We start from the raw sequence: 18,637 nt of genomic DNA on the forward strand, positions 1-18,637 counted from the left end.
GAGAAAAGAAAACATAGAACCTGAATTTGCTCTTATTTTCATAATGAATCCAATTACTATATTATTCCCTGGATGTGAAGCTGCCTCCGAGACAAATAAAACAGAAAATGATTACTATTCAGAATAGTCAAACTATGTATCCTGAATGTCAGGTCACAGAATTATGGTACTACAATTACCTATCCGTAAAAGTTGATTCCAAAGTTATTTTTAAAGGTTTGTGCTGACAATAGATTTAACTACACAAGATGTTCTGCTACATTTCCTTCAGTAAATAATCCCTAGTTTCTGCTAACATTTACTTTGACCAAGTTCCCACAGCCGTGATGTAAGCCTTGAAGGAAAGAAAACTGAATGGTTGGTGAGAACATATCAGCAGATGAGGCTTTTTCTCAGAGGTTTACACTGTAATACTAAGCTGTCATGCATTTGTTGCATACAAATCTTGGGTGCATTTATAGCCTGGTTAACGTAGGAAAACTTTGACAAGTAAGCCCCCCCCCCTTCATTGAGCCCCACTGTTGTGTTGCCTGTTAAACAATTCAGTGGCCCTGGAACTCTTTTGCCGCGTACACACGAGCAGATTTTCCGTCAAAAAAATGTTGGATGGTTTTTCCGACTGAATTCCGCTCAAGCTTGGCTTGCATACACACGGTCACACAAAAGTTTGCTGAACTTTCAACCGTCAAGAACGCGGTGACGTGCAACACTACAATGAGCCACAAAAATGAAGTTCAATGCTTCCGAGCATGCGTCGAATTGTTTCCGAGCATGCGTAGGAATTTTGCGCATCAGAATTGGTACAGACGATCGGAATTTCCGATCAGAACTTTTTCCAACCGAAAAATTGAGAACATGCTCTCAATCTTTTGCTGGCTGGAATTCCGCCAGCAAAAGTCCGATGGAGCATACACACAGTCGCATTTTCGGACCAAAAGCTCTCATCGGACTTTTGCTGGCAGAATTTCCGCTCGTGTGTACGGGGCATTAGCTGTGTAGGCAGCCAAAACAGCTTTGAAAGGCAGACATTTGCACTGGCTTTCAAACAAGTGTCTCTTAGTCTGGACTTATCTACTGCAGAGGATACCCTGTCGTGGACACTTGTGTTGACACTGGGGTTCCTTTCTTAAGCTTGTTGTTCTTGAGGAACCCTTGAAATAATGTGCGGGGCTCAAGGAAGCTTTGCTAATAACAGTTCATTGGGGGGTCAATGAAAAAAATGCCTCTCACATTGGTGGCAGGTGGGAATATTGCCACCCTTACAAACAGCCAACGTACTGTATATAAACATCCTGGAGAAGAAATGGTTATACCAGTATCATGGTTGCAGTTACAGCCATGATCCTGGTATCAGATTTTTTATCCAACAATCCTCTTTCAGGTAAATGTGATCTGAGCAGCTATACAGCCACCTGATCACTTTTACAGAGCTCAGAAAGCCCTCCTCCCGCCACCGCCTGTAAGCAATCTGGTTGACTGCACACAAAAGAGGAGAAAAATAAATTCCTCCCCATCCTCTGATCTGAATTTAAGTGGGTGCCTTGGAAGGCAGAGGATGGATCAGGGGTCTTATAGATCCTTGATGTCTCAACTAGGAGCACCTGTCACCAGGGCCATATTTAGACCTTGGGGGGCTCATACGCACAGAGTTGGTTTACATTCTCAATGACTGACACACATTTTCAAAATGCATGACGCAACGTCATTCTGAGGTCACACATGCACACACACATCTAGTCATGGGCCACCTTCCAGAGTGTTAGTGCTCTATGTGTGGTTCACTTGAGCTGCCAAAATTTGTTTTTTAAAAATGATACAATATACATTTCCAGAGAAAAACCTTTTACAAACTAACGCATGCAAAATATTACTTAAGTGTAAAGCACCCCTGTGCCTTCTTGCTCATGTGCAAATGCATGTACAGTGGGGACAGAAAGTTATTCAGATCCGCTTAAATTTTTCACTCTTTGTTAAGTTCATTTTTTTTCCTCATTAATGTACAAACAGAACCCCATATTGACAGAAAAACAAAGAATCATTGACATTTTTGCAGATTTATTAAAAAAAAAACTGAAATATCACATGGTCCTAAGTATTCAGACCCTTTACTGTGACACTCATATATTTAACTCAGGTGCTGTCCATTTCTTCTGATCATCCTTGAGATGGTTCTACACCTTCATTTGAGTCCAGCTGTGTTTGATTATACTGATTGGACTTGATTAGGAAAGCCACACAACTGTCTATATAAGACCTTACAGCTCACAGTGCATGTCAGAGCAAATAAGAGTCATGAGGTCAAAGGAACTGCCTGAAGAGCTCAGAGACAAAATTGTGTCAAGGCACAGATCTGGTCAAGGTTACAAATACATTTCTGCTGCACTTAAGGTTCCTAAGAGCACAGTGGCCTCCATAATCCTTAAATGGAAGACGTTTGGGATGACCAGAACCCTTCCTAAAGCTGGCCGTCCAGCCAAACTGAGCAATCGGGGGAGAAGAGCCTTGGTGAGAGAGGTAAAGAAGAACCCACCCCGCTGAGACCACCGCCTGTGGAAGAAAATTCCACATCCTTGCTGTCTTACAGTAAAGAACCCTCTACGTCAGTGGTTCTCAACTCCAGTCCTCAGGACCCACCAACAGGCCAGGTTTGCAAGATAGCTGAAATACATCACAGGTGATATCATTTGCTGCTCAGTGATTGCAGTATTCTAGTCTGCAACTCCCCAAGTTAATACTTAAAATCTGGCCTGTTGGTGGGTCCCGAGGACTGGAGTTGAGAACCACTGCTCTACGTAGTTTAAGGTTAAACCTCGTTTCTTCTAATTTTAATGAGTGGCCACGCCTTGTTAAACTCCCTTCTGCGAAAAAGTTTTATTCCTATTGTGGGGTCACCAGTATGGTATTTGTATATTGAAATCATATCCCCTCTCAAGTGTCTCTTCTCCAGAGAGAATAAGTTCAGTGCTCGCAACCTTTCCTCATAACTAATATCCTCCAGACCCTTTATTAGCTTTGTTGCCCTTTTTTGTACTGTCTCCATTTCCAGTACATCCTTCCTGAGGACTGGTGCCCAGATCTGGACAGCATACTCTAGGTGTGGCCGGACGAGAGTCTTGTAGAGCGGGAGAATTATCATTTTATCTCTGGAGTTGATCCCCTTTTTAATGCATGCCAATATTCTGTTTGCTTTGTTAGCAGCAGCTTGGCATTGCATGCCATTGCTGAGCCTATCATCTACTAGGACCCCCAGGTCCTTTTCCATCCTAGATTCCCCCAGAGGTTCTCCCCCCAGTGTATAGATTGCTTTCATATTTTTGCCAAACAAATGCATTATTTTACATTTTTCTACATTGAACCTCATTTGCCATGTAGTTGCCCATCCCATTAATTTGTTCAGATCTTTTTGCAAGGTTTCCACATCCTGCGGAGAAGTTATTTCCCTGCTTAGCTTCGTATCGTCCACAAATACAGAGATCGAACTGTTTACCCCATCCTCCAGGTCGTTTATGAACAAATTAAATAGGATTGGTCCCAGCACAGAACCCTGGGGGACCCCACTACCCTCCCCTGACCATTCCGAGTACTCCCCATTTATCACCACCCTCTGAACTAGTCCTTGTAGCCAGTTTTCAATCCATGTACTCACCCTATGGTCCATGCCAACGGACCTTATTTTGTACAGTAAACATTTATGGGGAACTGTGTCAAATGCTTTTGCAAAAACCAGATACACCACCTCTATGAGCCTTCCTTTATCTAGATGGCAACTCACCTCCTCATAGAAGGTTAATAGATTGGTTTGGCAAGAACGATTCTTCATGAATCCATGCTGATTACTGCTAATGATACCATTCCCATTACTAAAATCTTGTATATAGTCCCTTATTATCCCCTCCAAGAGTTTACATAGTATTGATGTTAGGCTAACTGGTCTGTAATTCCCAGGGATTTATTTTGGGCCCTTTTTAAATATTGGTGCTACATTGGCTTTTCTACAATCAGCTGGTACCATTCCAGTCAGTAGACTGTCAGTAAAAATGAGGAACAATGGTCTGGCAATTACTTGACTGAGTTCCTTAAGTACCCTCGGGTGCAAGCCATCTGGTCCCGGTGATTTATTAATGTTAAGTTTCCCAAGTCTAATTTTAATTCTGTCCTCTGTTAACCATGGAGGTGCTTCCTGTGATGTGTCATGAGGATAAACACTGCAGTTTTAGTTACTGAAGCCCCCCCGATTCCCTCGTGAAGATCGACGAGAAGAATAAATTCAATACCTTCGCCATCTCCCCATCCTTTGTAACCAGATGTCCTTCCTCATTCTTTATGGGGGCAATATGATCTGTCCTCCCTTTTTTACTGTTTATATACTTAAAGAATTTTTTTTGCTCTCCTCCACTATGTGTCTTTCATGTTCTATTTTAGCCGTCCTTATTGCACCCTTACATTTCTTGTTGCTCTCTTTATAAAGTCTGAATGCTGATGATGATCCCTCAACCTTGTATTTTTTGAAGGCCTTCTCCTTTGCTTTTATATGCATTTTTATATTGGAGTTAAGCCATCCAGGACTTTTGTTCGCTCTTTTAAATGTATTACCCAATGGCTAATGCCCTTATTTGATATGCTCTTAAAGCAAACCCATCTCTCCTTTGTTCTTTGTTCCTAAAATTTTATCCCAGTTTATGCCTTCTAGCAAGGCTCGTAGTTTAGGGAAGTTGGCTCTTTTGAAATTCAGTGTCTTTGTATTCCCCTTAGGTTTCCTATTTGTGTGATTTATACTGAAGCCAATTGACCTGTGATCACTGTTACCTAAATTGCCCTGTATTTCCACATCCGTGATCAGGTCTGTATTGTTGGTAATTAGTAGATCCAGTAACTCTTTATTTCTAGTTGGTGCGCCTACCATCTGACCCATAAAATTGTCCTGCAAGACATTTAGGAACTAGCGAGCCTTAGATGAATGCGTGGTTCCCTTCGCCCAGTCTATGTCTGGATAGTTAAAATCCCCCATTATGAAAACACTTCCCATCCTTGCTGCTAATCCAAATTGTGATAGTAGATCTGTCTACCTTTCCTCTCTCAGGTTAGGGGGCCTATAGCATACTCCCAGTATTATTTTCCCCTTAGCTTCATCCCTTTGGAGCGCCACCCATAAGGATTCCACCTCCTCCCTAGCTCCCTTAGTGATGTCATCTCTCACATTCACTTTGCGATAAAGGGTATACCCTTGAATGTTTGCCAGCCAATCATGAGAGCTGTTGAACCAGGTCTCTGAAATTCCCACAAAATCCAAATCCTCCTTGTACAACAGTATCTCTAGTTCACCCATCTTGTCCGCCAGGCTCCTGGCATTGGTGAACATGCCACGTAGTTTAGACCGGTCGCATATTATCCTCTTATTGGGTGTTCCGAGATTGCACTAATAGTATATTGCTACTATACTTACCTTGGGTTTATGTGCTTTGGTCAACTTACCACTAATGCCCCCAATACTACCCTCTGGAATATGTTCTGCGCTGACTATCTCTACCTCTGGACCCTCCCCCCCATTGCCTAGTTTAAAACCCCTCTAACTTTTTGGCCATCTTCATTCCCAGCTGATATGCGCCCACCTCATTTAGGTGCAGTCCGTCCCTTCTATAGTACCAGTTATCGACTGGGAAGTCCTCCAGGAACCCAAACCCCTCCTTACCACACCAGCTCTTCAGCCACTTGTTTACTTCCCTAATCTCCCTCTGCCTTTCTGGTGTGGCTTGATGTAATGCTAGTATTTCTGAGAATACTAGCTTGGAGGTCCTTTTCCTCAATTTAGCTCCTAAGTCCCTAAAATCGTTCTTTAGTACACTCCATCTGCCTCTGACTTTGTCATTGGTGCTAACGTGCATCATGACAGCTGGGTCTTCCCCAGCCCCTCCCAGTAAACTGTCCACCAGATCCATGATGTGCCGAACCCGAGCGCCAGTAGACAACATACTGTTCGGCGCTTCAGGTCTTTGTTACAGATTGGCCTCTCTGTCCTTCTGTACCACCAGAATCTGTCTTTCCTTTCCCTTCGCTTCCCCCCACTCTCACTGGAGGAGTTCTTCCCCTGGCAGCTAGGAGAGTCCCTCAGCTCCAGCAGTGCTGGTCCCTGACTGGTTTCACCAATGTAACTCAATGGAGCGTACTTATTGGGATGTTCTAGCCCTGGATCGGCCTCCCTGGCACTTCCCCCTCTACCCTTCCTGACTGTCACCCATCTACTCTTTGCTAGTGCCTGCACCTCTTTGTCGCCACCCGCCTCTGTGCTGGCCCCTGCCGGCACCTGCCGTGTACGTTCCTGGCTCTCCTTTAGTATGGAGGGACTTCTCACCTGAGACCGATCTCAATCCAGCGCTGTGCTTGAGAGCAGCAGTGCTGTATACTCTCTCTCTCTCTCCTCACAGGACATGGAGCGGGAGCTGCTGCTGTCAATCAAGGAGGGAGCCTGGCTCCCGACTCAGGGCAAGCCCGCACGAGTGCTCCCATAGCAATCGGCTTTCAATGGGGACACTCAGAAGGAAAGATGAGCCGAGATCGCCTGTGGGGGACTCCAGAAGAGTAGGTTCAGGGCCACCATTGCACAAAGCAGGTAAGTATAACAGGTTTGTTATTTTAATAAATAAAATATATACCTTTACAATCACTTTAATCACTCTAAATTGATAAACTGTAAAAGCTTTTTTAAGTGTCGCCTATGGAGATTTTTAAGTAACATAGTTTGTCGCCATTTCATGAGCGTGCAAAGCTTTGAATCTTGACATGTTTGGTATCTATTTACTCAACGTTACCTCATCTTTTGTATTTTCCAACAAATTGGGTATTATACCATGTCTGTGTGCACCAAAATGCATTTAAGTGAGTTTTTTCCTTAAAATTTGCGTGATAAACGGCTCCGCAAATATCTTGCGACATAACAAAATTGCAACAACCACCACTTTAATCTCCAGGGTCTCTTCTTTCAGGAATGATATAATGTTTGGGGATTCTAAGTAATTTTCTAGCAAAAAAGCTGATTTTAACATATGAGAAATGTCAGCATTGGCCTGGACACAAGTGGTAAAAAGAAAGTAAAACAGTAGATAAAACCATAAACATATAGGTATTTCATCAATGTATTTGGTCAGTTGACTGAGGTTCTGCTATAAGACAGTGGTGAAATTATCAGGGTAGCAGCAGTCACATTTGCGACTGGGCCCTGCAGTTCCGCCACTTCAGGGGGGCCGCGGGTCCCTCCCCCCATCCGTCTGCCAGTGTGAGGTGCCCGTGGGCCCCCTGCCCATCCGTCTGCCAGTGCGAGGGGCCCACGGATCCTCTGCCCGTCCGCCAGTTCGCTCTGCCGCAGGGGGGCTTTCGTCTGCTGATAGCATTGAGGGGATAGAAGGCAGAGCTGAGACTGTGGACCGCCCCACCCCGCCCCTATCCAGAGAGAATGTAGGGAGGCGGGGCGGTCAATGAAAAAGAAAGTCAGCTGACCAGCTGACACCAATTGAGTGAAGGGGGAAGATTTCTCTCCTCTGAGATTGCCAGGAGTCCCCATGAGGCTAAGGCATCCCTAGGCTGGAGGCACCATGTGACTGAATTCTGAGGAGGAATCAATTGCTTGAACTAAGTGACAAATTGCCAGTGCAATCGATACCGACCTCCACTACCTCTGCCTCTTACTGATCTTATCCCCCCACCACCGCCGCTGCCACCCCCCCTTAACACCACCACTGCCACCCCCCTCAACACCACCGCTGCTGCCACCCCCCTCAACACCACTGCTGCCACCCCACCTCAACACCACCGCCACTGCCACCCCCCTTAACACCACAGCAAGAAAAATGAAGTTCAATAGCCAGTGCGGCTCTTCTGCTTGATTCCGAGCATGCGTGTAATTTTGTGCGTCGGAATTGTGTATACACGATCAGAATTTCTGACGGATTTTGTTGTCGAAAAATTTGAGAACCAGCTCTCAAATTTTTGTTGTCAGAAGGTGCCGCTGCCACGTCCCTCAACACTACCACTGCCACCCCCCTCAACACCACCGCCGCTGCCACCTCCCTCAACACTACCACTGCCACCGCTGCCACCCCCCCTCAATGCCGCCGCTGCCACCCTCCTCAACACTATCACTGCCACCCCCTCAACACCATCGCCGCTGCCACCTCCCTCAACACTACCACTGCCGCTTCTGCCACCCACCCTCAACACCACCGCCGCTGCCACCCCCCCTCAACACTGCCACTGCCACCCCCCCAACACCCCTCAAAAAAAAAAAGTATCAAAATCATGTATTTTCGGGGGGCCTTCATGATTTCTTGCACTGGGGCCCTGAAGTTTCTAGTTACACCTCTGCTATAAGATGATGTTTAGTATAAAGGACTTTACTGGTATATAACCTGCCTGAGCATGTCCGCTAGTAGTTTTGCAGTTTTGAATAACATTATCAAATTTGCATTTATAATAATCAGTGGAATTTAGACTACAAATATGTGGTGTTTCTATCTGCAGGATTATGTTTGTTGTTAGTTAAACACAACTGCAGAAGAACAGGTGTTGATTCAGCTAGCCCCATAAGTCACCTTCAGCAGGTGAAGCTTTTTAATATATTTTAATGTTTTATTGTATATTAAGTGCTAATTTATCTTTGATTCTCTTTAACACAATTAGAAGGGTTTAAAATGTACAGTCCGAAGCACAAGGGAACATGCAGGTACAATCTGATCACTGACGGAACTTTCCTACAAATGATCTCTTCACAGACATATATTTAGACCTACATGGCACAAAGAGGGAAACACTGTTAAAGTGAAACTCCAACCAAATTTTTTTCTAGTGTTGGACAGTGATTGGAAGGGTTAGAATCTCCTTGTCCCCATTGGGGAAATTTCCTTTTACTTTGCGTGCCATTAACACAACAGGAAATGAGTAAACATCTCACATCTGACAGCTTTCACTGGAACAGGAATTTGCCCCATTTTTTCTGGTAACACCTCAGATATTTAGACTTCTTTTCACTTTTTGCCCAGTCATGCAACACAAATGAAATTTTTACCATTTCTTTTATACAAATAGAGCTTTCCTTAGGTGGTATTTAATCACCACTGTGTTTTTTTTACCTTTTGCTAAATAAACTAAAAAAGGCCAACATTTAAAAAAAAATGTAATTTTTGATAAAAAAATTTTGCAAAAAAATTATCTTTCTTCATAAATTTAGGCCAAAAGGTATTCTGCTACATTTCTTTGGTAAAAGTAACCAAAGTCAGTGTATATTATTTAGTCTGTAGGAAGAGTTTGATCAATCCTGATGTATTGATGGCCTCATTTTTGGCCCGAATATTCCAGGACATTACAAATAACAACCAAATTACCCCTTTTTGGAAAGTAGACAGTTCTAAGTATTTAGTAAGAGGCATGGCGAGTTTTTTTAAGTTGTAATTTTTGTCACAGTTTTTTGGAAATTGAAGAAATGAAAAAAAAAAAAATTCTTTTCACATTTTTGTACATAGTCACCAGTGCAGTACAGTGTCATCATAAAATTGGTGTAGTGGTGATCAGGGACACTGATTGGTGACAGCATGTAAAAAAAAAAAAAAAAAAAAACCGAAAAAAATACTTTTTTTTCCTTTTTTTATTACAATTTTTTTACATACTACGACCAGAGCAATACAGTGTTACCATAGTAACATTGTACTACTGTGCGGAGGTGATCAGGATTTTTTTTACACATTATGGTTTCTTAAAAAAGTGAAACTAACTGTTAAAAGCAACTGTTTTTATGACTGAAATCCATTAATTTAGTGTGTGCTATTGTGGTTAGCTGTGATTGGCCACAGTTAGGCCCCTTTTCACAAATGCGGACCGTTTTTCATACATCCATTGACAATGATCATCCATTTACATCCGTTTACATCCTTTTCCATCAATATCCGTTTTTTTGGAACGGATCAAAGCCCTATTTTTCTTCCATTAAAAAATGGGTCAGATGTAAAATGGACATAAACTGACAAATGGTCTGTTTGTGCATGAAGGAATGACTTTGGGGCTCCATTGGTTAAGGATTCTAGCTGGGAGATGTAAAAAAAATTGATAAAAAAACTGATGCCAAACTGATGTAAACTTCATCTGTTTTTCTTTGAAAAAAAGTGACTGAACTGATGAAACGAATGGTTAGCACGTGTGAAAGCGGCCTTAACCACTTCAGCCACGGAAGGATTTACCCCCTTAATGACCAGGCCATTTTTTGCGATATGGCACTGCGCCGCTTTAACTGACAATTGCACGGTCATGCGATGCTGTACACAAACAAAATTTATGTCCTGTTTTTCCCATAAATAGACATTTCTTTTGGTGGTATTTGATCACCTCTGCGTTTTTTATTTTTTGCTCTATAAACAAAAAAGACCAACAATTTTGCAACAGAAACAATGTTTTTTACTTTTTGCTATAATAAATATCCCAAACAAAAACAAACAAATTTCTTTATCACTTTAGGCCAATATGTATTGTTCTACATATTTTTGGTAAAAAAAAAATAAAAATCGCATTAATGCCGCGTGTTGTCGGAAATTCCGACCGTGTGTGGGCTCCATCGGACATTTTCCATCGGATTTTCCGACACACAAAGTTGGAGAGCAGGAGATAAAATTTTCCAACAACAAAATCCGTTGTCGGAAATTCCGATCGTGTGTACACAAATCCGACGGACAAAGTGCCACGCATGCTCAGAATAAATAAAGAGATGAAAGCTATTGGCCACTGCCCCGTTTATAGTCCCGACGTACATGTTTTACGTCACCGCGTTTAAAACGATTGGATTTTCCGACAACTTTGTTTGACCGTGTGTATGCAAGACAAGTTTGAGCCAACATCCGTCGGAAAAAATCCATGGATTTTGTTGTCGGAATGTCCGAACAAAGTCCGACCGTGTGTACGGGGCATAAGAGTTATATTGATTGGTTTGCGCAAAAGTTATAGTGTCTACAAAATAGGGGATATATTTATGGCATTATTATTATTTTTTTTTTTTAACTAGTAATGGTGGTGATCAGCGATTTTTAGTGGGTTTGCGACATTGCGGCGGACAGATCGGACACTTTTGACACTTTTTTGGGACCAGTGACATTATTACAGTGATCAGAGCTAAAAATAGCCACTGATCACTGTATAAATGGCACTGGCAGGGAAGGGGTTAACACTAGAGGTCGATCATGCGGTTAAATGTGTATCTTCCAGTCAGGGGAGTATACTGACTGGAAGATTAGAGAGATCACTGTTCCTGATCACTAGGAACAGACGATCTCTCTCTACACCCTTGTCAGAATGGGGATCTGTCTGTTGACATTGACAGATTCCTGTTCTGGCTCTCTTTGTGGAATGATCGCGGGTGGCCGGCGGACATCGCTGCCACCGGTCATGCACATTGGCTCTGGCGACGCGCATGTGCACACGCCTCCTGTAGCTGTTAAAGAGACCGACATACAGCTACGGCAATTTGCACAGCCTAGCCAAACTGCCGCAGTATAATGACGGCGGCTGGTCGGCAAGTGGTTAATCCCATGGTAAATATGGGCTTTGATTAGCCCTTTCTGTGCCATGTGATCACTGTGACCAATCACAGAGATCAACACAATAGTACACAACGATGTACAATTGGCATGTGATGACATGGTACTGGTGGACACAGCGGATGACAGATCGATCCACAGTGCAAGCCGGGGGGTACGCATGAGGCATGATCCTGGGATCCACCCAGAATGGGAGAGAGAGGTTTTAATTCTGTAAGCAGTTTAAATCAGAAATCTGATGAGCTCCATTCAGTGCAGTTGGACCAGCCTGCTTAAAAACTAAATGTAATTCAGTCTACATCTAATGAATACGTTTAGTATTTTTACACCCCCTTTCCCTCTATGAGGGATACCTGGGAAAATTATGTGTAATTGCCATTCAATACAGTAGTACGCCTGGGCTGCATGCTGGCACTGCCCCGGGGGGTGAGTTACTGTTAACCTGGTCTCAGAGGAAGCAAGCTGAATTATGGCCATTATTTACTCAGTCACTGTCCCAGGGGGTGAGTTCCTGACAACTTGGGCTCAGAGGAAGAGGGCTGAATGATGATGGCCATTATTTACAGTGCCTTGCAAAATTATTCACCTCCCTTGGCTTTTTACCTATTTTGTTACATTACAGCCTTTAGTTCAATGTTTTTTTAATTTAATTATATGTGATGGATCAGAACACAATAGTCTAAGTTGGTGAAATAAAATTAGAAAACTATATACATAAAACTATTTTTCAGAAATAAAAAACTGATAATTGGCATGTGCGTATGTATTCACCCTCTTTGTTATGAAGCCCATAAAAAGCTTCGGTGCAACCAATTACCTTCAGAAGTCTCATAATTAGTGAAATGATGTCCACCTGTGTGCAATCTAAGTGTCACATGATCTGTCATTACTTATACACACGTTTTTGGAAGGCCCCAGAGGCCACAACACCTAAGCAAGAGGCACCACTAACCAAACACTGCCATGAAGACTAAGGAACTCTCCAAACAAGTAAGGGACAATGTTGTTGAGAAGTACGTGTGGAAGCATTTCTTTTTTCTCCACATATTGCTTTGATGGGAGATAATGTCCAGCCTTTGCCACACGTGGTACACTTACCTCCAGGATTTCCATTGTTCTTACCTACGAACCTACTTCACCCTTGCCAGCCCTTGGATACCCACCATCCATGAGTGGTCCTGCCTGTATTCATTCACAGTTGGACACTTCATCACCCTGCTATTGGTGTTTATACGTAGTTTTGTTGGTTTTTACCTTAAATACACCTTATTAGGTTCCGAGGACTTATTTATATGGACCCAATTGTATTTTGTTATCATTAACAGAATTTTTCAGTTTGTTCAGTATGCGCTACACTTTTTTATTTTCTTTTTACAACAGCAAACCTGCCAAGAGACGGCCGCACACCAAAACTCAAGGAACGGGCAAGGAGGGCATAATCAGAGAGGCAGCACAGAGACCTAAGATAACTAAGGATGAGCCGAACACCCCCCGGTTTGGTTCGCACCAGAACATCCAAATAGGCAAAAAATTCGGAAGAACACACGAACACCGTTAAAATCTATATATTGCCGAGGAAAAAAAATTGCATTGATACATATCCCCTGGGGCAGGACCCAGGTCCCCAAACACTTTTTATTGCAATAACTTGCATATAAGCCTTTAAAATGAGCACTTTTGATTTTTCATGTTAGTGTCCCATAGACTTTAACGGTGCTCCAGTGGCTTTCGAATTTGCCCCAAACACGGCATTTTGTTTGGTGTTCGTCCGAACATCCGAACAATCAAAGTTCGACCCGAGCTTATCCTCGGGCCGAACCGTTCACCCATTCTACAGCAGAGACTGGAGTATCTGTACATAGGACGACAATAAGCCGTACGCTCCATAGAGTTGGGCTTTATGGCAGAGTGGCCAGAAGAAAGCCATTACTTTCATCAAAAAAAAAGGCACGTTTTGAGTTTGCGAAAAGGCATGTGGGAGACTCCCAAAATGTATGGAGGAAGGTGCTCTGGTCTGATGAGACTAAAATTGAACTTTTTGGCCATCAAAGAAAACGCTATGTCTGGCGCAAACCCAACACATCACATCACCCAAAGAACACCATCCCCACAGTGAAACATGGTGGTGGCAGCATCATGCTGTGGGGATGTTTTTCAGCAGTCGGGACTGGGAAACTGGTCAGAGTTGAGGGAAAGATGGATGGTGCTAAATACAGGGATATTCTTGAGCAAAACCTGTACCACTCTGTGTGTGATTTAAGGCTAGGACAGAGGTTCACCTTCCAGCAGGACAATGACCCCAAACACACTGCTAAAGCAACACTTGAGTGGTTTAAGGGGAAACATGTAAATGTGTTGGAATGGCCTAGTCAAAGCCCAGACCTTAATCCAATAGAAAATCTGTGGTCAGACTTAAAGATTGCTGTTCACAAGCACAAACCATCCAACTTGAAGGAGCTGGACAAGTTTTGCAAGGAGGAATGGGCAAAAATCCCAGTGGTAAGATATGGCAAGCTCATAGAGACTTATCCAAAGCAACTTGGAGCTGTGATAGCCGCAAAAGGTGGCTCTACAAAGTATTGACTTTAGGGGGGTGAATAGTTATGTACATTGACTTTTTCTGTTATTTTGTCCTATTTGTTGTTTGCTTCACAATAAATAAAAAAAAAACTTCTTTAAAGTTGTGGGCTTGTTCTGTAAATGAAATGATGCAAATCCTCAAAAAATCCATGTTAATTCCAGGTTGTGAGGCAACAAAACACAAAAAATGCCAAGGGAGTGAATACTTTTGCAAGGCACTGTAGCTAAGATATCTTAGAACATCTAGTGGTGGAAGGTGCGTATTGCAACATAAGTTGCATTGTCATTAAAGTGGAGTTCCACCCACTTTTACAACTCTTCAGCATCCCTCACTAAACTGTGCACTGTAAACAAATTGGATATTTTTTTATTTTTTTTTCTCAGCACCTCCTGTATATCTGCTGTATTCATTTTTCACTTCCTCCTCCCTGGCCGCGGCCCATCGCATCATTTCCTGTTTGCAATGCCTTCTGGGAAGGGGCGGCAACTTCCTCTGGCACTGCCGTTGCTGCGGAAACCTGACCTGAAACCTATTACACTGCTTGCGCTGCACTGAGCATGTGCGAGATCTGCAAGGATGGGATCCAGGAAGAAATACAGTCTGGCTTCAGACGCCCACACTTAAGATGGCCACGGCCTGCTGTAAGTTTATAAAATAACAAACTACTGCTATAAACGAACAAAACAGACCCTAGTTTACAGACTAACTTTACTAGAATACATTAAGCTTGTGTGTTATAGGGGTATTTTTATTTAAAAAGTATCATTTCGGCTGGAACACCACTTTAAAAACTGTCAGTCATGCTGTATTACATGCTGTTCATACTCACTCAGTGACTATGGGATATGTTTCTGTATTCTGCAGGAAACCTGGTTGATCCTGCAGTTTTATTGTCCCTCCCTCATTGTCTGTGTCCTTGCTGCAGCCTGAGATTGTATAGACCAGCTGTTGACATCTACTGAGCATGCTCTAGTTTCAGTTCCCTTCTAAGCTATTATTTTCCTTCTTTCTCTTATCTATAAAGCCCACAGGACTATAGAGTCACACATATGGGCGTATACAATCTGGGTAAATGACTGCCCACTCTCTCCCTCCTCCTCCATGCCCTCTAAACAGCTAAGCACAATGGGGTGGAATATCACATGGTAACTGATGGAAGCACTAACAATGGCCTGTAATTGTAAAGTACACACAAACAGACACAGGCTGGAGGGGTGTGAAACAGGCTGTGATTGGCAGCAAAAATTTGAGTTAAAATACATATTTGTATGACAATTTAAAACATTTATTTCATATTATGTATTTTTCCTTTGTATTCTGAAGGCTGTTTTCTTTTTTTTTTTAACATGTGACTGGCAGCAGAGGATTATAAGCGCCTCCTGCAGATGACCTGGGAAAGAGCTGGGTCACGTGACAGCTGTACAGCTGTATATTGATTATGAAAAGAAGGTACTTATATGTATTGTTTTTATTAACCACCTCCACTCCAAAAGGTTTTCACACCTTCATGACCAGGCCATTTTAGCAATACAGCACCCAAATAAAATGTATGTCCTTTTTTTCCCACAAATATAGCTTTCTTTTGGTGGAATTTGATCACTTCTGTGGTTTTTATTTTTTGCGTTATCAACAAAAAAAGAGCGAACATTTTGAAAAAAAAAACCCTATATTTTCTACTTTCTGCTATAAAACTACATCCAATAAAAAAATTTAAAAAAATCAATTTGATCAAATTTATGCCAATATGTATTCTGCTACATATTTTTGGTAAAAAAAAATCCCAGTAAGCGTATATTGATTGGTTTGCGCAAAAGTTATATTGTCTACAAACAATGCAATATATTTATGAAATTCTTATTTATTTTTATATCTTTTTACTAGTAATGGTGGCGATCAGTGACTTATAGCGGGACTGCAATATTGCGTCGGACAAATCGGACACTAAGTGACACTTTTGGCACTTTTTTGGGAACCAGTGACACTAAAAACTAAAAAAAAAAAGATATTCCTCAGCGCAGAGAGATGGAGGAGAGATACAATGTATCTCACGGTTCTTTAGATCAAAGGAATGAAGTTCAGTCTGTAGATGAGGGCAGTTTAACCACTTAAAGACCAAACCTTTTTCTGACATTTGTTTCTCACAAGTTAAAATCAGTATTTTTTGCTAGAAAATTACTTAGAACCCCCAAACATTATATATATTTTTATAGCAGAGACCCTGGAGTATAAAATGGCAGTTGTTGTAATATTTTATGTCATGCTTTATTTGCGCAGCAGTCTTTCAAACGCAATTTTTTGGGAAGAAATACACTTCCATGAATTAAAGAAAACTAAACAGTAAAGTTAGCCCAATTTTTTTGTATAATGTGAAAGATGATGTTACGCCGCAAGAATCGTGTTCTTTATTCTAATCAAATAATCGTGATCTTGATTTTAACCGAGAATCCTGCAGCTCTAATGTAAACAAAAAATCTCAAGTGGTTACGTGGATACGTGGATGTAAAGAACTGATGTAAAAACGGATGAAAAACTGTTGTAAACTGATCCGTTTTTTCTTTGAAAAAACGTGACTGAACTGATGAAACAAACTGAAGGCATGTGTGAAAGGAGCCTGATAGAAAACGTGTTTCTTTTTTATGAGTGAGTCTATGCTTGTATATTATTATTTCTGCATAAATAAATTCTTTATTACAAGAGTGGAGCAACTATTGTTTATAGCAACTCTGTTTTGCTCTACACCTCTGATTTGGTATTCATGAAGTCTCACAAGACACAGAAATATTTGATTCCTTGGACCTTATGGATGGGACAGAATAATATTGATATAACTTGCAAGTATATTTTTAAGAAACATGTTCCAAACAGATAACAATCACCTAAAATTAATCTAATTATTTCAGTCTGGAAGATAAAATAGCTAGTGATGTAAACAGAAAGGAATGAAAACTATTTAGGACACCGTCATTTATACACTGCATTCAGAATTGATAGAAACAGGTATTATGAAAAACATCTAAAGCAAAGGGCCTTTTTTTTTTTTTTTTTTAACGATAAGAACGCTTTTAGTGTTTTTTTTTCCTTTCTCTTTTACTTAAATAGCTGAAAATACAAGATCCTATTATTTAAACTTAGCAGGACTTCTAAACTGAATGCCAAATTGTATAGCCAACCCAGCATCACAGAGCTTCTAGCTGAAAAAAACATCCAAGCTGTACCCGCACATATGTAACACAGGCTTTCTTCACTTCATTGGCATCTTCAGCTTAAAGAGTTTGTAAGCTATAACCTTGTAAAACAGCCTATGCAGTTTAAAATAGAAAGGAAAGGCAAAAAAAGGTTAAGTGATCAACTCTGTTCTCTCTGTTCTCAGCTGCATAGGAGCTGGGGGAGGAGAAGCAGCAGCACACTGAGCCTACCAGTGAATGGCTGTGTAGGGGGAGTGTATCAGGACAAGTCTGATCATTGGAGGAGAGTACACTGATTTCCCAGCATAGCTAGAGAACTGACCACAGTATGCTCTCCTGCCTAGTGTGGTCAGTTTTTAATAGGAAAGAAAAGGGAATAGCCGGAACACCAGGGATTTCCCATAAAGGAAGCAATGCAAAGACAACAGGATACTTTCTCATACAAGACCATGGTAAAGCAGGCACATATCAGGAATAGCAAATTTTGGGGAAACAAACACTTTAAGAGCTGCAGGGTTATACTAGTCAGGTGGCTTTTAGTGGTGAAATTAAAGCATACAGCAGGGACATCCAGCATCCAGCACACCTGGAAGTGTTAAAAATGCCAAACTTGCCAGTGGCAGGTGGCACTCTACAAAAGATCACATTCACCAGTGGTACTGGTTAATATTAAGTTTGGAATAAGTGAAGATTTACTTTATGTTCAATACATTTTAATTGTTTCAACACAAAGAGTATCACAGCGGTGACAATATGATGAAGTTTGCAGTAAAGCAAAAAAAACCCTTGCATTTCCAAAACAGAGAGATATAACCATTAACATAATCAGGAAGAATTCAACAACTCCAGCAAATCCTCTACAAGGAAGATGTTCTCTATACAGTCTGAGGTCACATATAATCAGGCAGTCACCAACAATAGTACTATAATAAAACGCCATAATTAACCTTGAAAAAAGGTCATTAGAAAACCCGAGAGCGAAGAAAGGATAGAGAAGGAGAAAGGTAGAAGAAAGGAGAGAAAAGAAAAAAAGTGTTAATGGTAGGGGAAGAGGATCCCCAAGATGCAGGGAGAGCTAGGTCGGAGGCGTAAATAAACTGGGAGGGGAAGAGCCTGGGGGCTGTATAGCACCAGAGGTCTGGGACAGGGGCATGTGGATATAGGAGGCCCATGGTTCCCAAGTTTGTTTGAACAGATTGCTTCGGTCATTAATAATACTAGCAATTTTTTCATGAATCATGATCCGTGATATGTGATTTGTGTTTGAGCCATCCAAAAGATACCGAGGGTGTCTTCCATGCTCC

The 18,637-nt window shown here is 41.8% G+C and overlaps 1 long non-coding RNA gene across 2 annotated transcripts in view; it reads left to right on the forward strand.

Annotated features, from left to right (window-relative positions):
* The first annotated feature begins 8,463 nt into the window (after window positions 1-8,463).
* LOC141146443 (uncharacterized) overlaps window positions 8,464-18,637 on the forward strand; it is a 47,033-nt gene continuing 36,859 nt past the window's right edge. Inside the window, exons 1-2 of one of the 2 annotated variants that reach the window (XR_012244903.1) lie at window positions 8,464-8,591; window positions 15,508-15,597. This is a non-coding gene — a long non-coding RNA (uncharacterized lncRNA). The remainder of the gene's footprint in view (window positions 8,592-15,507; window positions 15,598-18,637) is intronic. The other variant, XR_012244940.1, reaches the window with a different exon arrangement.

This window comes from Aquarana catesbeiana, linkage group LG01 (assembly GCF_042186555.1).
Source record: "Aquarana catesbeiana isolate 2022-GZ linkage group LG01, ASM4218655v1, whole genome shotgun sequence".
In the NCBI taxonomy this organism is placed as follows: Eukaryota; Metazoa; Chordata; class Amphibia; order Anura; family Ranidae; genus Aquarana; species Aquarana catesbeiana.